The 24582-nt window shown below is 35.5% G+C and overlaps 1 long non-coding RNA gene across 1 annotated transcript; it reads left to right on the top strand.

Annotated features, from left to right (window-relative positions):
• Positions 1-12645: 12645 nt before the first annotated feature.
• Positions 12646-13501, top strand: LOC122134796. The gene is made up of 2 exons (XR_006153094.1): positions 12646-12784; positions 13138-13501. It is a non-coding gene; the product is annotated as an uncharacterized LOC122134796 (long non-coding RNA).
• Positions 13502-24582: the final 11081 nt, after the last annotated feature.

The following is a 24582-nucleotide window of genomic DNA, read 5'->3' as shown; positions in this document are numbered from 1 at the left end:
TGTATTCCCGACTCGAGTTTCTGTCAGTTTCAAAGGACCCATCAAAGCCACTGAAAATGAGGTCGTCTCAGCATGGGAGAGGTGCGACACATGGAGCTGAATACATCATGGAAATCTCAGAAATGCAGCTGGTGAGATCAGATACCTCAAAGAGCTCTTCTACTCTGACTCCAACTTCTTACTTAGAATTGCTTACAAACACGGAGTCATAATCCATCCATAAAAACAATGAATGCTTTTGAGTGGCAATCGAGCACAGGACGTGATAAAAAGCAAACACGGAACCTGGATGAATACAATCTGACCCCTAGATCCCCACAACTGTTGTTTTTCCTCTGGGTTGCAAAGAATTACCTGATTCATTGGCCTGCCACGGCAAGAAATGAGACCTGGAAGGCAAGTTCCTCACATCTCACTTCAAGGCTTGTCTGATTGGAGCTGAGAGATGTTGACAAAGACTTCATATTGATTTGTTGAATCATGTGCTAGAGGGGTCACACGTGCTTTTTACTAAGGCTCTAGATTTTGAACGTAGAGATACCACATACCACAAGTCAAGTTCCATTAGCATAATTAGCATGTATTTTCATGTTTTTTGGGGGGGATTTTAAATAGTAAGTGCTTTGAGCAGTCACAGTTGGCTATAGCAGGTGAAGTAGAGAATGTTGACTCAGTTGCACAGAGGTGATTTCTTTTAGAAGTTGATTAATAGAGGACTATTAAAGGTGGCACACTGTGAAACATATTGACCAAATGGGGCATTTACTGCGATTAATTAGTTTTGTTTTATATAAGAAATGCAAAGTGCATGTTTAAAAGTCAGTGATTCATGAAATCATGTGCTCACTGAAATCCAAGCATGGCATAAAACTTTACAATAATGCCATATATAGGCATGTATTACTTGGATGCATTGGCTCACTGGACAAACGTGCCTACAAAACTGAAACACTTACCACACTGCATGATTTGTAAACTAATACATTTTTACATTTGCATTACATAATTAGCTCCATATGCATGGCTTTTATGATAGTAAACTTGCATCATAATGCACCCAGTAAATCATTACACTTGTATTACACTTGTTGCTGAATACGAGTCATGATAAAAGAGCTCAAAGACTTGTAGAAGCAAGCTTAAACATATTTTTAACCTTCACTTGCTTTTGTTAACACTAGGGATAAGTGTAGTGGTACGTTATTTTCAAATGCAATAGAACAAAACATTTTAGCATTTCTGAACTGCAGTGTATAAAGAGTGTCAGGTGAAAGTGCATCGTTCAGACATCAGTGACAATGGCACGATTATCATTCAGGTCATCGTGCCTTCGATCCAGTCCCTCATTGCATTGCAAGGTATCGATTGTGACCTATATTGTAAAGACTTTCAACCACGGATCGCAAAAACTACCCTTTGAAGCTGAGAACAGTCAGCAGAAATTTTCAATATGACATATCAACCAATGACGAAACACCACAACCTGGTGTGGACCCTTGACCAGATGTCTGGCTTTATTACGGTTGATTCAAGTGCTTCTTTGAAAGATGTGAGTGCAAAATAATTAGCAGCTTTAGCGGCTTTCTTTTTACCATTCTCATGTTGATTTTCAGCTGCTGGTTGAAAGAAGATGAAAGCTTGTATGATAGATTCCACCTATCCCTGTCGAGATGAGGTGAAATCGGTTTGTGTTGGCAGAGCAAAGACGACAAATAAATTAGCACTGATTTAGATCAGACAAGTGCTGAACAAAGGTATCAACATGCAGAAGAGGTAGAGAAGCATATTGATCCACCTCAGTGCACACTAATGCGATACATGATCAAGGCTGACGGTGGCTGCTGATTCTATTGCAGTGTGTTTTCTTCACACGAAGGCCGAGATTAAATACAGCTTGTTCTTGATTGGCACCAAAGATTTAGATGCTACTCTCTCACGAAAGGTTTTAGAGGTGTTAGAAGCACTGGTAAGAATAGCATCTTTCCACAGTATTGGTAGTATTCAGTTCAATTTTAATTCTGGGCTCAGTTTATTAGGGCTGTTTGACTGACAGGCAGCTGCTTTTAAACACTCGCATGCATTTACACACGTTCATGCAACCTGTGGCAACTCAGGTGTGCGCAACTGTCAAATATTCTCAGTGGACACACGTGAGATGCCCTTTTCAAAGCTGAACGTTTTTTATTTATTTTTTATACTTGACAGGGTGTCTTAAAATCAGGGTTTTACATTAAAATGATTCACCTTCAGACACTTACGACTGTGTGTCAAGGTCAATAAGTCTCTTAAAATATCTGATAATTAGAATAATATATTAATATTTCATGAGAAATTTAAAGGTTATATAAAAAATGTAATAAAATAAGATGTGCACACTCACATGTATTCAAGGTTTAAGAAAAATTTATTATTTTTATCTTGATGGTTACAGTACATGATAATTATTATAGTGTTATTATTGATTTTATTATGTAAATATTTCTTGAAAAATATACACCAAAACCTTTAAAAAATGTTGAAATCATTTTCTGATTACACTTAATTTTAAGGTCCAACTCTCACTATTAACTACATATTTGACTTCAATAAACTCCTAATTTTCTGCTTATTAATAGTTAGTAAGGTAGTTGTTAGTTTAGGTGTGGGGTTGATTTAAAATATAGTTATGCTAGATAAATTATTTGCTTTATAAGTACTAATAAACAGTCAATATGCTAGTAGTATGCAGGATAATAAGCGGGTAGTTAATAGTGAGAATTGGTCCTTAAAATAAAATGCTAACTGTTTTTTTTTCCTTTTCTTAATCATGCACACTCTTATTTGTAATTTACCCTAAAGCCACTTTTTATTTGGCACAATATGCATATGTAAAATGCAAATATTGATATGTGATTGATTAGATTCATTTGATTTTTATATAAAATTTGTAATATAACCTGTCTTTATACCATAAACAAAACTGGTATCAAGACTTGTGAAGTTTCATTGATCTCGGTGTTGATTTTTAACATTTTGTTTTGTGACGTCCTGCTGTTAAAAAAAAATAAAAAACAACAACCCAGAAGCAGTTTGAAATATAAAATGAACACTTAATCCATCTCATGCTGTCAGGAGCCCACAGCCTGTAGCTGTTATACAGACCGGTTCTGTACAAGTGTGTTTTTATATTTGCTTGCCCCAAGGTCATTAGGTAAAGTAGATAGAAAGTGGATTACATGCGTGAGAAGGGGTTTGTGTAGCTGACAAGGGCTTGACTGCTCAACAGACACCAGCTGCAGAATAAAACAAGAAAGACTTGACCCTTTAAGACCTTAAGCTCGGGTTCAGATGAAAGTAGGCAATTGGATTATTGAACATTCCATCAGTTTCAAAATGACTTTCTTATCATTTAATAGAAGACGCTTCAGCCATCCGATTGCTTACGCACCTCACTGCAGCAGAAATAGATGAGTGTGAGTAAATGTAAATTTGTTCCTGGGGAAAGGGATTTTGTATATCTAGAAATGTATACAGTAATATCACCAAATTGCTGAGTGGATTCTTATATGCCTTCATATTCAAATATATATCAAATATTAAACATCTATCCATGTTGTACGATTATTAAAATTCAAAAAGCTTGTTTTGATGTTTAAAGTCCTTAAAATGCACCAGATGTTGATCTGACAATGTCACCTTTAACATTCATCATTCACAGAAGGTTGTATTCATTTAAATATGAGACAGATTACACTCCATTAGTCTATTAGTTTCCCCATAAAGAAAACAAATGTGTAATGTGAACTGTAAATACATTATATATATATATATATATATATATATATATATATATATATATATATAATATATATATTATATATATATATATATATATAATTAGCAACGGAGGCTTGTGATTATAAGAAATTAGTCTTATACACAAGAGCATTTTAACAACAAAAACATGAGAAATGTCTTGCAATAAAACATCTGAACAATGACTTGAGAGGTTGTAACTTGTGGTATAAGTGTTATAACTGACTTGTGTAATTGTTATAATTTGTGTAATTCTGGTGACTCATGTAATTGTAATAATTAGCCCAATCAGTTATTCCTCACTGTATTCATTTTAAAATATTTACCAAACAGCTTATAAAAATTCTGTTCATTTAAGCCTCTGAAAATCTTTAAAAAATCTTTAAAAAAAACAAAAACAAAAAACAAAACAACAACATGTTTTGCAGGAAGTGCAGAGGCATGAACCATACTTATTCATTAGTCACAAGAAAACCATATGTACATACTAAATGATGTGATTAATTTGCCAGATGTCTACATGAAAGCGACGTTTAGTCCAGGGAATGCTAATCCTTTATGAAAATGTTCAAGGTGCACTTTTATGCAAATGTGTCTTTTAGCGAGACATTTTGTTGATTTATTGATGTGATAGCTGCTCAGAACTGGAACACATAAATATGCATGCTCGCTTAAACATAGTAGGGTGAGCTCTCAATGCCCTCGTCAGCATCTCGTAAAGTTCCAGAGAGAATGTCGTTCAGCACCATGGACAGCTGCCAAATCTGGGTACATGACTCACAGAAATGAGCCACACCTGAAACCACTTGGCTGTCATCACCAGCGAGAACTACATGAGCACCAGAGTCCCACCCAACATCTGAATATCAAACAAAGCAGTATGTCAAATGAGTAACTTGAAAAGGTAAAAAGTATCTGTGGCCTAGTAGTTCTGGTGAGAAATGTGCATACAAATGGACACTTAATTACCTCATGAAGCGACAGAAGAGAAGTCATCAATGGAAGAGAACAGCAATGTGGCTAAAGCCTCAATGCAATGCCAACTGAGCTAAAAAAAAATGTTTTCAGACCGTTTGGCTAACACAGGTTTATGCAGGTGCAGAAAATCCTCGAAAATGCTTGAATTTTAATGTAGAGTTTTCAAGGTTTGAAAATGCTTGGATTTTGGATAAAGTGCTTGAAACTGCAATTGCATTGCTTTCATAATAATTCAATCTTTCTGAATAGTTTACTTTTGAGATAAATTAAGCCTAATTACTTTTCCTGCTTCAATAAGTGCTGGCTTGAAAATGACAGACAAATTATATTTAAAATGAAAACTAAATCCCTGAGTAGGCTCCTGTAAAGCCTGCACTTTTGAGCCATGTAAAACGTAGTCTCAGCCTCAGACGTCATGCTCACGGACCGTTGGCTAAAAGTCTGATGCATATGGGACACAAAAGTAGAAACACTTCAGGAGTGTCAAAGTCATCATCAGATTAGTTGAATTCTACAGGACTTCCGGGAGACGTGTGTGTCGTGTTCTTTAACGTTCCACCTGGAAACAAAGATACAGTACCGTGGCGCAAAACCCCCTCACGAAAGCAGAAAGCCGCTGTGTTTACAACTGTGTCAACGAGCGATTATCAGGATCAACTAAACACTGGATTTTCAAAAGTATATTTTAGAATCTGTCCGAGAGTTTTACACACAGTTATACATTGGTTATTGTGGCGACATTTCCACGCCTCGAAACGTGACGCTGAACGAAACAGACTGTGATTGGTTGTTTGACATGTTGGTCAAATGGCCTCATGGGTGGACGTTGGCCAATGAAAGCTGCCATGAATTCCAAACCTTCAGTCTAATTTCATACTTTGTTGTTCTTTTGTACATGTAATTGAGAACAGCTGTAGTGTAAGTAATTTTAATTTTAACATCTACCTTCACTATTTTCTACTATGAGTACACATACTTACAAAAAATCTCAAATTGGTTAAATTGTTAAAAAAAGTTCTGAATTTTCTCTAAACATTCAAACCTTCATGCTTTTTATGTGTTAATGCTTTTCTTGGTTATGCACAAACATAAATGAAATATTCCATTTTATAATTTCGCAAACATGAGGGGAATGTTAATGTTCTCTGAACAGTCATAAGTTGTAGTAACACACACACACATATATATATATATATATATATATATATATATATATATATTATATATAAATGTTCAGCAAACATAAATAACGTTTTTGTGCTAATGTATTGAGAATGTTATTAAAGACCTGATAACATTGTATTATTTTCACTGGAAGAGCAGAATGTTATTGAAAAATCTGAGAGTGTACGTTTGACACATACACTATCAACTGGAGTATACATTACTTTGAAAGGCTGTGTGTTTGACTGTAATAATAATAAAATAACAACTATACTTTGGGCTTTAGTTGAGAACATGGCAGATGTAGTAGTTCATGGCAGATGTAGTAAGACATTTTTTGAATGTTCAAGAAATAAGTTCTTCTTCAAATGCAGTGCATAATCTGACAGTCCTCAAATTTGGATGCAGCTCCAGTCAAGCTAGTGACCAACACTGTGCAAACCTAATAGCGTTCCCCACATGCTGTTATGAATGCAGTGAAGAGACTCACAAAGGTTGTACTTTTGCAACCCAGCACGCATCCTACAAGTCCACTGTCATTTATTTAAAATGACATCAGAAAACATCATAAAGATTCAGAAGCACTAGTAGTGCTTTATATGGTAATTTACATTTTGACAGATCATGGTAACTTGATGGTTAAAACTAAGGATGGCAAAACTGGCTCACTTTGGTTTACAACCTGCAAACGCTTTAAAGGGGTCATGAACTTTAATCAAACCATTAAGAAAATGAAAGTAATACAATCATATAAGCTCTTTTCCAGTATCCACAGACTAGCAGACAAACCCTAGGGAAAAGCATAATTTTCTGTAAAGCTGTTTTGAAACAATGTGTATTGTGAAAAGTGGTATATATTAAAAAAAAAAAAAATGTCCTCAAGGTTATTCTTACGACAGTGTAGCACAAGAGGGACCAGGTCACGCCACTGGTTTGGGACGTATATTGCAATCCCATAGTGCTCTACAAGGAGTCTCAGACCAGCTGTGAGATGCTTAGATATGTTCTGGTTTCCTAAAGGTGGGACTGGTGACTTGGTGTCTGGTCAGAGATCTCTTATGAAAGAAATGGTTTAAGTCCTTGAATTATCTTGGAGATAAATGAAAATGTGATGGATAGCTCTTTCCAGTCATTATAGATCTCCTCAAGTTTAACAACCATTAGACCAATAAATTAGTACAGCATGACAGCCACGATCCTCTAGAAGTCCTTATCAGACTGCAGTCCTATTGGGTGCCAGGGTCTTGCTCAAGGCTGTGGAATAAGTAGTTGAGAAAGTGGAAGTAATGGGATTAACTAAGATATTCAACACCTGATCTTGAAACCAGACAGGACTTTTGGTAGCATCTATAGGAAGCTTAATTAAGTCTCAACCGTTGACAGTTCCTCCATGGGTTGTTATTGAGTGGCTAGACAGTACCAGGTTTATAAGAAGTAATTCCAGACTGGCAGAGAGCTGATGAAAGCAAAAAAATGAAAAGTGTCAGTGATCAAAAATGGCACAGACTGAACTAATCAGTTCTTCACTGATTATGGAACCCAGTGAACACCAGTTCCCTTCACTCTCAACGCTCAAGAAATCATGTGAATTTCACCTAGGCCCTAATTCATCCTTCACAACAGATATATCTTTTCTTGGTGTTAATATAAATTGGCTATTTATAATCAGAGGATTAATCTTTAGTGTCAATATGTTCCATTAATCATGCCATGTTCATGTATTATTGTAATAGATCAGGATCCAACATGCAGAGGTTTACTAATTACTAATTACTAAATACCAAAGGAACTGATCTGAGTTAGAGTTATGCGCAATAAAAATACATGTTACACTTGATGTGATTGCTTGTGATCAATATAGCTACTTATGGATGATTACTTGCATACAATACTTGCCCAATTTAGTACATTGAGAACAGTCTGTTAATGTAGTTTAAAATATATTTTACAAAATACACGATGTCCTTAAACTCTTTTAGTGGTTAAATGGATTCATATAAAGAGAATTATTTAATTTTTGCAGTAAACCCCTGCAAATGGACATATTCTGATGGAACCTTTAAACTCATAGGCTTACTCATACATCATTAAGAGTTTCTTCTACAGAGTCTGATAGTGGGCCTCATGCACATTTGATAATATGCAGAATAACAGCATAAATAATGTAGAATTAAATGGGTATGAATTGTACCACTTTGGCATGCTGGAAGTGCTCAGTGCATACCTGATTACTACTTCTTTTGTCACATCTTGACCAACTGTCCATTCAAACAACCAAGGAAGTTGATGGAATATAGATTTTTTTGGAATGGGTGACGACCGCAAACATTAATGAGTTTAATGGACCACGTGAGTGGCAGAATGAAAGCTGTTATACAAGCTGGCATGTGAAGAATGGATGCTTGTTTTACACGGTGGGGAAAAATACTTGCCAGGCTCAAGAAAACCCACCAAAACAAACTTTTTTGTTTTCAGGTAAACATTTTAGGAAAGCCTCACCATTCACAGTGTTAACTTGCCCTCCATTATACGAATACAAGGAGTTTCAAAAATATTGGCACCCCCAACATTTGGAACTTTTGGTGGGAAGGAAAAAAAAAAAGGCCTAATATAGAGAAAATCACCTGATACTCACTGTGAAATACGGTGGTAGATCATGGCTGTTTTGATTGAGAAGTGGTCCAGGATCCCTCAACAAGTGTACTATAACCCTGTTAGACATTATGTTGTTGTAAAAAAAAAAAAAAAAAAAAAAAAAAAAAATGGGAGAGACAATATTTTTGAAATCAATGTTTAAAAGAAAAAACTGTTACAGAAAATTTGTTTTTGTTTCAAATATGTAGCTTATCCTTTTGTTCAAATAAAAAATCTATAAGGATTTGTTCAATTCATTAAAATTATGGTCTAGTGACTATTTGTTGATGGGTATGACTGCTACAGTTCAATGATGCATATAAATGACAGGGTTGAAATTTCGTTCATAATGCTTACCTCAAACCAGTGAGGAGTTAATTGAAAGTCATGGCACAATGCTTATACATAACACATCATTAATGGTACATAAACACCAGGGGGTCTGTTCTCCTCTGGCTATACCGTCCAGATATAATGTCAGTATTACTACATTGATCGAACTGTAAAATTAAGTTGTGGGAGCATTTGAGGTCGAGATTTGTAGATGTTGGAAAGCAACATCATGCTGGGCTGGAGCTGGATAAGCATCCCGATGGGCATCCAGAGAGTAGGAAGAAATATGTAAAAGACTGATAGAGTATTGCCGTTCAATTAAAGCACAGTTGTGTGGTATGAGAGGTGTATTTGGTTCCAGCAGACCTGACTAACACAGAATAACCATAAGCTGTGAGGTATGAATTAATTAATTAGGTATACGCTTAACTGAAAAAAAAAAAAAAAATGTCCTAGACCTAAAGAGTGTCTGAGTCGTGAACAATGCTAGAAACATAGTTTCATAGTTTAGGAACCAAGTAAGAAAAGAAAATTTCCCAACAGGCCAAAATTTTTGGAAATGTAATAAACATGATGGATTACAGTGAGATAAAAGATAGCTTTTGTACTGGGGAGTTCGTTCAAGGCTTTGTAAGTAATTAGCAGAATTTTAGCATTAATCTGAAACCTGACAGGTTGCCAATGTAGAGCCAATAAAATTGGGCTGATATGATCATATTTCAAAGTTTAATAAGCACTCTAGCTGTTGTATTTGAACAGGCTGAAGCTTATTTATAGCGTCTACAGGACATCCATCCAATAAGGCATTATAGTAATCAACTCTTGAGGTCATTAATGCACTAATACTTTTTTGGCATCTAAGACAGACAACATATTTCTTAGTTTAGCAACATTTCTATGGTGAAAAAAGGCTGTTCGAAAACCATTGGAAATACGAATGGCAATGTACAGATTGCTATTGAACATAACACCAAGGTTCAAGGTAACAGTGTAACATTAAATCCATCAAGAGAAAAACTATATTCATCTTATGTTTTGCGTTTTTTGACTAATACCTCTGTTTAGTCAGAATTTAGAAGACAGGAATGACCAACTATCCAGTCTATGAGATCACTAACATTCTACTAACTTGACAGGTGTTGTCGGGTCTGGAGAAAATCTGGAGAAAGTTGAGTATAATCTGCATAACAATAGAAACTAATACCATGGTTCCTGATTATTTCCCCTCAAGGGAGCATATACAGGAAGAACAGTAAGGAACCTAATATTGAGCCCTGTGGTACTCCATATATAACCTCTGACATATAACTTCTCTGACACCTAAATCCTCAATGAAAATGTTCACAGATGCAGTTTCTCTGCAGAAATGAACATGGTTAGGATGACAGACCCTTTTCTAAAATTTTCAACATAAATGGAAGATTTGAGATCAGTTTATAATTAACCAGTTCTTCTGGGTCAAGCTGTGGCTTCTTGATAAGGGGTTTGATAACTGCCAGTTTGAAAGTTTGTAGGATGTGCTCTAAAGAATGCAAAGAGTTCAGAAGAGGTGCTGAGATTACAGGTAATGTGTCTTTTGGAGGCTTAATGGAAAATAAATTGTTCAAGGTAGTGTGGTCTATTTTCACTGCTGTAAGCTTATGTTATGCCCTTTAGAGAGGCATATGACCCAGTTGAGGGGTTTGGGGTGTTGAGTTTGCGTCAGTCCTTCTTGATCTCAGTACTGAAAATAACCTAGGGCACGTATTCCTGTTTGATGGAAAATGCTGCCTTAAATTAGGTATTTCTGCAGTACTCCATGCACCTTAACAAAAAAATTCTGAAGGGCCTAGTAATACTTTCGTTTTAACAAAATGACAGAAAATCTAACCAATTAACCATATAATTTTTTTCTTCTTGACTGCTAATGCAGTTCATGGAACCAGTCACAATTTTCTCATAACTATAAACACAATCTTGCAAGTAGACACCAATTTGCACAATCATCTACATCAAAATCAGATATTTCAGTCAAAAACATATTCTCTTCTGTCAAAATCAAACTTTGGTCTCAGGTGAAACAGAAAACCTAGCAAATGCATAGAAATCCATTCAAAATATTATTACAAAAACGTCTTATTGGGAATCAGGATTCATTTTACAGGTTAAAGTCCATTATACATACATAAATGGAAGGATGCAGGTACAATCAAATACAACACGGCGCTTTTAGAAAACTTTACTATACTGTAAAGTGATCATACAGTAGATACAAATTACTTTCAAAAAGAAACAGAAAATTGAGTATGAACTTGAAAATACTGTATAATATCAATTATAGCACAGTAAATAAATCAGTAAGCTTGTCTACTACATCACAGGTTATGTTTGCCCTGGCAAGGCAATGAGGAAAACGTGCACTGCTGTGACTACAGTGACGCCACACTACAGTGTCGCCACAGGCCTGCAAAAGCTTTTTCAGTTCATAAGTGTTTCAATCATAAACTGTCCACCTCCATATAGAACAAAAACTCCAATAGCAGACTGAGAAATAGGTAAAAACATGTTAGAAATTGGCACAGTCATTGAACCAATTGCAAAGAAGTGTATTAATGTACATGCATAGCAAGCGATATTCTTATGCTGTGGCCCGCCCGCGGGCCGGAAGGGCGCGTCTAGGCGCGGCTGTGAATTTTATAACCGTTGTTTTAGAAAAATTTTCAATTAACTACCATAAACTATATATCATTTGAAAGCTAAAACACTCAATATCGATGTTCTGAGCTTGTTTTTTAAATCAATACACCAGAGAGGAAAGGGTTAACATAAATGCTGAAGGACCGGCCATTTAAACATGTACAAAGTGCACGGCAGTACTTACGTTTCATCGCCTATAGTTCTGGTCTGCTCGGACTATTCCAAGAAACACCAGCACACATTTCAAGGTAAGGGTCTACTCTTCAAGATGCATCCCACTTTTTAATCCAAAACAACGAAAAAATAGGGGAAAAAAAAAAAACGAAAGATCCTCCTTTGTTTACATGAGCGATTCGAGTTATAGTTGTCGATAGCGTCCATTTTCAAAGAAATATCGATTCTAATTCGTATTCCAGCTTTTGTTTCCTATAGAATGGTATATTCCGAGCAAAATGAGCCCTCCCTCGTCTCTCTCCTTCAATCACAGGCGATGTTATAACCCAGAACAGGCCAGGAGTCACTAACTGGTTTAGCGAGGTGCCAATCACCGCACCTCAGTCTTTGGCTGTTGTAAGCTAGCCAATGCCTAGCCAGCAATGTTTTGATGGATGGATGTGTTAGCCAATCACAAGGACGTTTACAGTGATTCACAGTTTGCACTGTTTCGTAATCAGTTTGAAGATTCAGCGAGCGCAAAAGTTGTTGTGTGTTCGTGCGCTGTCGTCTTTACGCCCGCGGTGCGCTCAGAGCGGCGCAGCAGCGCTACACGGGTATCTATCAGCGAGCGGATTGTCTCCAAAGCTTACATCAGAATCAGAAAGAGCTTTATTGCCAAGTATGCTTGCGCATACAAGGAATTTGTTTTAGTGACATAAGCTTTCAGTACACAAAAGACAACAACACACAGTCAGAAAAATAAAAAATAAAAACCCTTTGCAGATAAATAAGTGTATAAACAATTGTGCTATAAATGATAATGGAATTGGATTGAGTAAGATGCAGGGATGTACTAGGATGAAGGGGTAACAAATAATACATTTTGTATTTGGTGTAAATACATCTGAATCTCTCCAGCAAAGAACGTCGACTTTAGAAGAGTTTTTTGTGGTGTTTGATCGTGTTTTGGAGGCCGTGATGAGAAGCAGCGGCGAAGAGCAGCAGAAAGACCCGGAGAGATGCATGCAGCCAGGGATAGCATTAGCACGTGAGTTTCAACGCTGTTCTCTTGAATGTTTATATATGTTTATCATGTGTTTGCAGCTTTTGATTCATGTTAGCTGTGTTAGATTATAAAAATGACAACGGAGAGGGAAAATATGAGGGGGCTACATGATTTATTTATGCATGTTTGTGCGTGTGTATGTATATTGATTATGTTTGTGTTTGTGCGTATGCATGAGTATTGTGTGTGTGTGTGTGTGTGTGTGTATATATGTATGTTTATGTGTACGAGCATTGAGTATGTATATTTATGTGTGTGTATACAACATGTAAACACAGTTTTGCAAGTTTGATTTGTTTTGTTTACACACTCTTTCTCCCTTTCCTGTGTTTCAGTGACTTTGGTGTGCAGTTGGTCAAAGAACAAACCTTTTTAGTGACTGCCTTGAGTGTCTTCCTACACTGTAAATACTGTAAATAGTTGCTTTTAGTTTTTCAGTAACTTGATATTCATAATAATTAGCAGAGAAAAAAAATGTACAATTACAAAATGTAAAATAAATAAATTGTATTTTGCATGTTTTGTGTTCATTCACTCTAAAATGATCACTGATCTGTTTTCATTATTAGAATTGTTCAAAATAAATAGTTTAGTTAAAATGTTAAAATGTTGTTCTGAAATAGTTTTGTGTTTGTTTGTGGTTTCATGGGTAGATGAGTTCTGAGTTGATATACATATGTAGTGTATGTAGTATGCAGTGTCATATGGAGTCTCTAAATAGCCTTTTTGAAAGTATTCCTAGACTTTTCTTGAAATAAAAGATCTAAAAATGACTTTTCCAAAGCTTTTCTTTAAATAAAATACCATAAAGATGTACTTTCTGCAAGTTTACCTAAAAAATGTTTTATTTCAGCTTTTATATCAGGAAAAGTTAAGGCGTCCTTTCAAAAAAGCCCAAATTTTTGCCCAAAAATGACCAAATGAGTCAGGAATAGTTTTTTTTCTTGTGTATTATGGTTGGCAGAGCAGTTCTGAACTGATATACATATATGTATTATGCAGTTTTGCCTCATTTGGTCATTTGGTTACCAGGTGTACATTTGGAGTCTCCAAATGGCTTTTTTGAAAGGACGCCTAGACTTTTTTAAAAATAAAAGCTTACAGAAACTACATTTTTGGGAGTATCATCTTCAAATTTGAATCAAAATATGTTCAGACATTCAGCTTTATGTTTATGGCATTTTAAGGCCTTTGGCAAATAAGTCACTATCATTTTTCCCTTAGGTGAATTTCATTCAAAGATATCATGAGTCAATTTCATGTAAGTTTTACCTTGTTTTACTCTGTTGCTATACTAGTTTTGAGTTATTATGACTCCAGAGTAATAAAGGTTTAAGTGTCTAGTTTCAGACAATACCAGATTTATAAATTTAGACCATAGGGTTCAAGAGCTACAGACATTTTTATTTGGGTATGTCGTTTTTCAGAAAAAGCTCAAAAATAGGGGCGCAGGTTAAGAGGTTAAAAAAAAAAAACAATCCAAATCATTTTACTTCCTACAATTTACCACTAGAAGTGTGCCTAATTGTATTGATTGTGCCCTTGTAGTATACTTCATATCTTAAAAGTATATTTTTAAAAACTGTACCTGTATATAAATTGTACTTAGAAACACTTTCATGACTATTTCTTATCACACTTAAAAGTGCACTTTGTAATAATGCCAAATTACAAGTTTTACTTTCAAGTACATTTTAAATCATGTTATAATAATCTTTTGATGTGTTGTCTAATATATTAATGTACTGATTATAATCTGAACTGTAGTATTTTATGCGATATTACATTTAAAGTAAATATATTTTAAATCTACAAAATTCGCCACTTAATCATTGCAAATATATATTTCAATACATTACATATAAGCTTCAATAGAAATTGCATTAGAGTATATTTTGGTTAAAGTGCACATTTGACTGTAAAACTTTACAAAAGCAACAGAAGAATTTATGAAATGACATGAAAAGATGATTTTAAGTCCTACTAAAGTGGGTCAAAAATCACTAAGTTCAACTAATTGCATTTAATATAAATTTAGCTAAAATAGAGTTTAATTTAATTGTACTGTATATAACATGGAATTATGTGTGTGAAAACATTACATTCAGTTCACACACAGTATATTTAAGTATATAATTTCTCTTTCCTTTTTTCTCTTCTTAAAAATATGGTAAAGCGTACTTCTTTTTCTGGTCCTTTTCTTTTTGTACTTATTTTTTATTTTATTTTATTTTTTATGGTGGATTAGCACCTAGAGACGACCTCTACAGCCCTGAATGTCAGCAGAGCCCATGCCAACCAGACAAACCCTAGAGACAGATCCTCTGTGAAGACCTCGTCACCTCGACGGTCATCGGCACAAGACCACGAGAACCAGATGAGTCCTCTGCTCAATCTGACCTGTGCTGCAGCTCGGAATTAAACCACGTCATGGAGTTTTGGTTTCTTGTCACTATCACCTTTGGCTTGCTTAGTTGTGGATGCTTAATTTCTAGCAATATTGTCGACTTGATTGCACAGATACTGTTGGAAGAGAAGTGAACTGGATGATGATGTCACTGAATCATCAATGAACTGACGCCAGCTGGAATAATTACTCTTTGTTATTGTCCTCTTGCATTATTTACAAACTATTTTTCTGTTTGACACTGTAAAGCTGCTTTGACAGAATCTGTTTTTTTTAAATAGCACTATATAAATAAAGGTGACTTGACTTCACAAGGGATGTAAAAGTAGAGTAGTAAATAACAGCACTACTTAACTGTACAGTACATACATTATGTAAATCCTATATGCCTTTTTCACTGTAAGATCTTTGTAATGCAGAATGCAGTCAGTAGACAAAATCCTAATCTGAGAAATTTCTGAGAAGGCATGTGGATCTTTATTGATTTTTCTGAATTTCTTGTGGCCCAGTTGCATTATTGCCAATGATCATCTTTATTATAACAGTCTGAAGCTGCACTGAAACTGAAATTTGGACCTTCAGCCCATTGGTCCCCATTGAAGTCTATTATGTAGAGAAAAATCCTGGAATGTTTTTCTCAATAACCTTAATTTCTTTGCAACTGAAAAAAGAAAGACGTGTACATCTTGGATGACAATGGAGTGTGCAAATTCAAGTGATATATGCAATTGATAAATGGCTCATTTTCAGCTAAATGGCCTTCTTCTTTATCTTGTATTATTTTGAGATTCTGACTGGTTTCATCAGTTTTGCAACTCAGTGTTTACAGAAGGATAAACAAATGTTAATCGAGTTCAGCTTGTGACAGCTAATTCAGTTAATTAAACTAATTATACTGTGTGCTTTGTGTTTTCTGAATTAAAACATTGTAAAACCTGTACAAAATGATGGCATTTTTGTGAGTTTTGCAGAAAATATTAAGAAAATTAGATGAACTGAGAAATGTGTCTTTGTTTTGGGAACTGAATAAATGGTTTGGGAACTTGGGCTGAATTAATTGGTTATAGTGTATGAACAATCAAAAAAATAGGACATTTGCTCTGGAGTTTGGCTTTCCACACCGGGCAAAGAAAGAGTTACGCAATTAACATGGAAAAACTCTATAGTCAAGCTAAGTGTTTATCTTTAGTATTTGATAATAAAAGCAATCTTCAATGCTTTTATTAACTTTAAATGAAGAACATCCAACATGCAGTGCATCCAATTCCAATTCCGGAATTCCTTTTGATGGCAAAAAGTTAAAATAAAGACACTTTTTACTGGCAGAGTGGCTAGATGGAAACCTCTCCTCAGTGAAGACATACAAAGACCGACTTGGAAGCAAAAAAAAAAAAATATATATTATATTTATATATTCTGTTTAGGGGAGTTGCAACATGACAAAATATGAAGACAAAAGTAAATGAATACTTTTGCAAATCAATGTATGTTGACATATGAATGTAAATCAGTCTGCTTAAGAGTGTAAAGTACTACGTAATATAACGTAACTACATGGGTTAAGGCTAGATTTAGGGTTTGTACTTAGTTATTATTCAGCAGTTCTGTATTACTGAGAGTAATGAGCAGGTAGTATGTACATGCAGAACAGGACTGTAAAATAAAGTGCTAACAGCATCAGTTTACTCACCACAGACTCCATTTCTTCAGATCACAGTCTCTAGCATTAATTAAATTAGCATTAAACACTCTGAATTTCAGGAATATATCAGCTTTATTTATATTTCTGAAACGCTTCACTGTTTCTGACTAAATTTGCATGAAGCTGAAGGGTGTCATTTCTGTGCTACCAAAAGTAATTGCAAAAATAATGACTGTTTTCAAACAGGTTTCCCTTTTGTTTTGGTTGGACAGAAACACCATTGGTTGAGACATCAGGATGAATAAACCTATAAATGACCTATTAATAATTGTCTCTGCACACTAAACTGGGATTTGGAGAAAGTATTTTAACGTCCACAGAATTACCCACTTCCCATTTAACATCATTATCCATTTTAATGCAATAACAACTTATCATTTTATATTTTGCTCTTAAATAGGACATGGAGACTGGAGAACAGGCTGTGGGTCTCCTGATGAGACAAACAAAATAAATCTCTAACAGAGGTTTGGATGCCCGAGAGGCAGGTGGTAGTGTGGTGGAAATATTGAGTTAGGCAGCCATAAGTTTTGACTGAACACTGGCAGCCAGCAGGCAATCATTTCCTCTGACTTCATTCAGTGTGTCCTTGAGCACTTTATCCAATCTTTATCATGCACTAAAGCATCAGGCTAAGCATGTCACCTCCTTTCTCCTTCAGATTGTTCACTAAATGATTCTTAAATTCTTTTTCCTGGTCTGATGAGTACTTCAGGACAGTGTGTGATCTTTTAATCTTCACTGGAGTTATTCGTCAGGTTAAACAAGCAGAGACGATGTTAAATAATAACCTATGAGAGTGAAGGGCTGTGATGTCCGTTATTACACAGCTCTCCGAAATACTTGATTCTGATTTGACAATTGCAGTGTTAAGCACTCCAATATTTTTGAATAATGGCAGAGACTGTAAATTTCAAATCTCGCCACTTACCAAAATTAGTTACTAGCTTTAGTAAAAACTGTTTAAAATTGGAGTGCTTCAGTTTTAAATGGACAATTCACCAAAAAATTAAAATTTGATGTTAATTTATTCACCCTCAGGCCATCCAGTAAAGATTTTTAGCTGAAACCATGGTCATTGGTGCCTCGTGAATTACAAGTCAGAGGCTGCCTCTATTTGAGAATAAAAAGCATATCAAGAAACTCAAAATGAATCACTGTGGCTCCTGGTGATACATTGAGGTCTTATAAAGTGAAACGATCGGTCTGTGAAAGAAACTGAACATCATTTACAACATGATTACCTGAAATCATGTTGTAATCAAGGCAAGTGGTCCGGAGTGATGTCTAGTTCACGAATGAATCGTTCTTTTGAACCGGTACTTTTTAGTTAACTGGATTAACCAGATGAACCAGTTCACCAAATCGGACACAGCTATCTGAAACAGTTCACAGCTCAAGCAGCACAGATCTACAAGTTACTCAATCAAAACTCACTTTCAGACACCTGACAGTCACTGCAACTGGAATGAGCTAAAATAGCAGCATAACTTATCCTCTGATGAATGAACTGATTCAGCGCTCCAGTTCCTCCAACAGTCACTGAACTGAGGAAACAGTTCGACTCGGACTGAAGACCGATGAGTCACTGATATGTGCATATGTGAACCGAACACTTGAATGAAGGGGTGAAATTAATGTTTTCATGGTATCTCATGATTTATGTAAAAAGGTGAGTTGATAAAGACTAGTTTACTTACTTTATATGCATTAGACATGGAGAACATCCACATTTCACATAATTATTGGCTGCTTTAATATTATTAATTGCGTATACGTTATGTATACCTTGCACGATTACATAAACAAACTAGTGGATTAAACCAGTTCATTGAAACAAACTGTCTGAAAAACCAGTTCACAGAAAATAATCTGATTTACCCATTCACCTGAGGCTCTGGATTACAGGTAATAATGTTGTGAATAATACGTTTCTTGCACCGACCAAGCTTTCCGCTTCATAAGACCTCAGTATATCGTCAGGAGCTGCATGTATTACTTTTGTCTTGCCTGATATGCTTTTTTGACTCTCAAAGTGCCAGTAAATGCTGGCTTGCATTGTATGAATCACCAAGCACCACTGTTTCAGCTAAAAATCTTTTTTACTGTTCTGCTGAAGAAAAAAAGTCACCTACATCATGAGTAAATTAACTTAAATGTTTGCATATCACATAATTGTCCAGTTAAAGCAAAACAATGAAAATCAAAGCAGTAAAGTGAAAAAACGAAGAAAAAAAAAAAAAAAGATTCATCTTAGAATAACAAACTGTGCAAAGACATACAATGAGCTGGATTTCGAGAACTTAAAATAGAGCAAAACATGCTACATTGTATTAAATATACTGGTTAGCTAGTTCAAAGAAGGACAATTTGGAATTCATATTAATAACAGTATATGAAATCATATTGTAATATTATTGCAGTGTTAATCTTGTTTAACACTCTCTGTGTCATAATGGACTGTTGCTCTCAGTGAAACCTTTAATAAAATAAGATAATCCAAACAATCCAACACTAATCAATTTCACAACATATTAAAACAAAATATTTTCACAAAAAATATTCATTAAATAATAGCCTATAATAAGAGGGATAATGTAGTCTGTCAGTCATTATCACACAATAAACATGTTTGGGGTGATACGAGACTGATCACCCTGTCATTGTTTTGTCTAGTATAATGACTGGCTGATTCTGCATTATCCGTTACTTATGGATTTCTGGACATGAGAATTATATATGTGCACTAAGACTTTTTATGACAGAAGCCTGTGTGCTTGTGCTTTCTGTAACTTTTGAGGTTTTTTTTTTTTTTACCTATTCTAACGCTTTTTTTAATTTGCTAAGAAACAAGCATGCACTCTGAGAGTTAATAGCATTATATCAGATGAGGAAATCTGATTTTAAACTGAATAATTTGTAAATAAAGAGAACAGTAATAGCCTGAGGTGGCACAGTTGAGGGCTGACGTGATACTTAGCTGTATGGAATCGAGAGAGCAGGTTAGGCAGGTTTGGGCTAATGGAAATGCTTTTTATGGGATTGAATTTGTCCCCAATGCCAAGGACATCAGCAGATATTCTCTGCTCTTATCTCTCTACACTCTGAAAGCCTCTTTAATGGAAATCTTTTAGAAGATTCTCCTGTACAGTTTCTCCACATGTCTTTATCAGGAACTAAAAGAGGAAAAAGAGGGACATTTGGCAAAAAAAAAAAAAAAAAAAAAAATCAGCATTGCCCGAATACTAAAGAGACCAAGCACATGTTCCTTGAGATAAATCAGCTGAAGAGTAAGACATTGTGAAATGACATGTATGGAGTATAAAACATTGTTCTGTTATAGTAAGATTAACACATACTGGCTGAATATCAAGCAAACCTTTAATTTTTTAACATTAATAATAATAATATTTGTAATATTGAATATCTAATCTTCTGCATGCTTTTCATTTCCAATATTCCCCTTTAGCTTGCTCAATGAGGACTGTAAGACATAACGACATCATTTTCTGTAAAGCTGCTTTGAAACAGTATGGATTGCAAAAAGTGATACAGTATATAGATTTGAAAATAACCATTTGAATAATGACTACATTTAAAATAAATACAAAAACTTTAAATGATCACACTATATTTTAAGGTCCAATTTTCACTATTAACTATGACCTCAGTAAACTCCTAATTTGCTGCTTATTAATAGTTAGTAAGGTAGTTGTTAAATTATGGAATGGAGCTGGATTAAAGGATCTAAAATATGATTATGTAGAATAAGCCATTAATATGTGCTTTATAAGTACTAATAAACAGTCAGTAGTATGCAGGTAGTATGCATGCTAGTTGATAGTAAGAATTGGTCCTTAGAATAAAGTGTTACCACTTAAATGACATATACTTACAGCTGTTGTCCAGTTGCAAGCACAGTCTAGGTTGTATGCAGAATGGTCTCGCTAATTCTGCACAAAAGCCTAATTCTCAAAGGCATATTTCACCCAAAAATGACAAATTGGTGAAAACTTACTGCATCCTCAGGCCCTTAGTATTTTAGCTGGAAGCAACGGTTTGAAGTTAAAAATGTCTTAATGCTGGATTTGTTTCATCTTTTGTCTTCTCCAGATGTGAACTGATGGACTGGAGTGCTGTGGATTACTTGTGGATTATTGTAATGCTTTTATCAGTTGTTTGGACTCTCATTCTGACGGCACCCATTCACTGCAGAGCATCAATTGCTGAGACACTGATGCAATGCTACATTTCTACAAATCTGATGAAGAAACAAACTCATCCTGATCTCAGATGGCCTGAGGCAAAATACTGGCAAAACCAGTGAACATTATTTTACCTTCACTTTTGGCCATGATGACCTTTACCAGTGATTTCATACAGACCCAAATGCAGACAGTGAGGATTTTTAGGTCTTGCACTTGACAAATGTGGGTTTAAGAAGATAGATCCACTAGTCTGTGACATGAAGTGTCCAATTATTTCCCCAGGGAAATTACAGGCCACACACAAAATCGAATCACAGCACAATGATCCAGTATGAGCATCAGTGAAGTCCCAATATCCAGCAGACTCTGCATATTACAGCGGGCCATGTAGCCCTCCTGCTGCCATGCTTCAGACCTTAAATCTGTCCTCTTTTGTTGTTTTGGGCCACTATGGCATTTGGCAGTAATTTCAAACCGACACACTTTGGTTTACTGAAAGTTTCACCGCATTTGGTAACACAGTAGGTGGCAGTGTGAAATAAATAACAAAAATGAATAAAAAAAAAAACATAAATGTGTGAATCTCATTAAACCTGTCAAGATTAATTTTCACCTTGAAGCCCAATTATATTTTGCTTTCAAATGAACCCTGTTTTTAGGATGGTTTGCTTTATTTTCATGAGGATTTCAAGAAGGATGTTCCCCGATATCTCTGTTGAAAGGTTAAACCATTCTTCACAACTAATTTTATGATGCTTTGCAACACGTTTAGTTCCTTTGTAATAGAGTCCACAAACTATTCTCACTCTGATATTGCCGCCTTGGGAAGGAGAATGGGTTGAAGTCCAGTATAATGGGAACACATTTCAGGTTTGGTGCCAATGAAGAAGTACTTTATCCATGCTGATGGAGACTGTCCATTCTCCCCTTTTCAGCAGGAGCTTGACAGGACATTCAGTTCTGATTGTTATGACCTGGACTTTATCTAATCTTGAGCTGGAATTGGATTGGATGAAGCTGCAGTGCTCTCCTCAGAGGAACGGGATCAGGAAGGTGAAGAGCTTGTTTATGAATGCCTAACGCAAGACAGAGGAATTAGAGGCGCCTGCTTGAATCAATATGTTCACCATCCATATAATTAAGTGGCCTTTGAGCCCTGTCTGTGGAATGCCCTTCCAGAACCTTCACCCCTTAATGCTTAGCATTGTCCGAACAGACAAATGAAATTACACTGTCCTTTTCTCTTTAATGATTCTAGAATGACTATATTATTGGCTTTGCCATCTCAGGGTAATGGATTGCATAACACCGATAGTATGACCCTCTAATGGCGAACTCATCTGTTTGGCATACCTGCTGTAGAATTAGTTCTCAGGTAGGAGCCTGGAGATACACTGGGATCCGAGAAGACAATGTTAGCATCCATGAGGAATGCAACCTCTCATTAAATGGCTTGAAAAAAGAGAGATATTATGTAACAAGAATGAGAATGATGTAACTGTTTAAGACTGTTTATGCACTCACTCAACATAACAATTACAACAAGCTTATCAACCAAGCAACAATGTGACATAATGAACAGCAACTAACAAGAAAGAGAAAAAAAAAAAAACACAGAATAAGACACAAAGACACTGTTTGCTGGCTGGTCCACAAAAAGCTGTCATCTCTCCTTTTTATCCTTCTCGTTGGCATCTTTTAAATATTCTCAGTCAATAACTCTCAACTCGAACAGGTGCGTCCACCTAAGAGAAAGAGAGAGAGCATGCGAGCACACGCTCGTAGAGCAAACGTGATGCCAAGAAAGAAAAAAAAAAAAAGGAGGGGCAACAGAAAAGGAAACCAAGACACTGTTCAAGCCACTGACCGTAACAATCCATTATTTTTAATGTGACATATATGTGCACTATAGCTTGCACATGTCAGAAATGTCTAATAATTATTTATGAGGCAGAGCAGCCTTATCCAATGAGAATACGCTGTCTCATAATTTTTTATGACTCTCTGAGTGAACCTTTTCTTTCACAGGCACTTCAGACCATACAGATACATGCGTCCCAAGTGTGCATTGTACGGACCAAAATAACACATTGCATGGCTTCTCGTCAGATTCTGATGGGCTGTATATATCTTCACAAATAATCAGCAATATATGACCACTAGGATTGATTTCTTGTTGCACTTTTACCTTTTATGTCAAATATTTACTTCAGTCAACCAGAATACTATAGACTTTTTCCCAATAACATTTAATCAACATCAACAAAAGCGATCTTCGAATTGAAGCTGCATCTGACATGTCATTTATTGCATTTATGTTCTGTTTAATGTTGTTCAAAAGTGACATGCATGTATTTACAAAACAGTTGCATAATGTAAATAGGGCTGCAGTATTATAACAAAAATCATTATTTATAAAAATAGCAGAATTCAGTCAGGGAGTGCATGCTAATCTAAGCGCCTCTGATTTGCAATTGCATTCATAAGATCAACAGAAATGCATGTGATTAGTAACCAATCACAACGTAAAAACACGTCAACATGACGCAGAGTGAACAGATCTAAATGTAATGCCGCAATCGCCACTTTTAATTGAATTTCAGGCGTTGCAATAATTGCAAAACCCATAGTAGATTTACTTCAATTCTGCTGGGGCATTTGATGTGATGACATACTAGCTCTATAAAGTCATTGCTGGAGTGTTTGTTTACCTGTGTGTATTAGCAATCTGTTTAAGCGTATAGTTTAGATGTACCATATCAGCATACATTCATTCTGTCCACATTCATGTGAGTTGTACATCTTTCGAAGGTACATTATCATCACAAATGGTCATACAATTAATAATAATATAATTTGTAAAGTTTCATTTCATTTACTGTTTATTCATTATTGTGTATGTATAATAACTACAAGTCTGTATTGGTTTTCTTAAGCATTTAGTTATGCAGTTAGGAATTGCAGCATGCAACATTTTCATACCGAAACTCCATTGGAGCAAAATAAAACTAGGACACAACGGTTGCTGTGTCCTCTCGCTCTCGCTCCCTCCAGCTTTCCACACATTTTTCTTTTTTTTTTAATCTGGAGAGAAATGACATGCTGAAGTTGGTGGTTCCAGGATACAGTTAAACATATTTTTTCATGTTTTCATGTTTACGGTCTCTTACAAACCCGTAATGTATGATGTCTTTTATTCCATGGAACATCAGAAACGGTAAATTATGTTAAACAGAATTCTGTCTGTTCATCAAACAAAAACAGACGTGAATCATATGGATCACTTTTATGATGCTGTTCTTTGGCATTTTAAATGCTTTTTTTTTTTAAAGAGAGAAGGTCATACAAATTTGGAACAACATGAAGGTGAGCAAATGATGATTAAATTTGTATATTTGGATGGCAAATAGTACTGCTCTAGTACTGCATTTCTCATTAAACACCAAATACACCATTGTCAGCA

Source organism: Cyprinus carpio, chromosome A21, assembly GCF_018340385.1.
Source record: "Cyprinus carpio isolate SPL01 chromosome A21, ASM1834038v1, whole genome shotgun sequence".
NCBI classification, from domain to species: domain Eukaryota; kingdom Metazoa; phylum Chordata; class Actinopteri; order Cypriniformes; family Cyprinidae; genus Cyprinus; species Cyprinus carpio.
The sequence above is the reverse complement of the archived record's forward strand: the minus strand, read 5'-3'. Positions and strand labels throughout refer to the sequence as shown.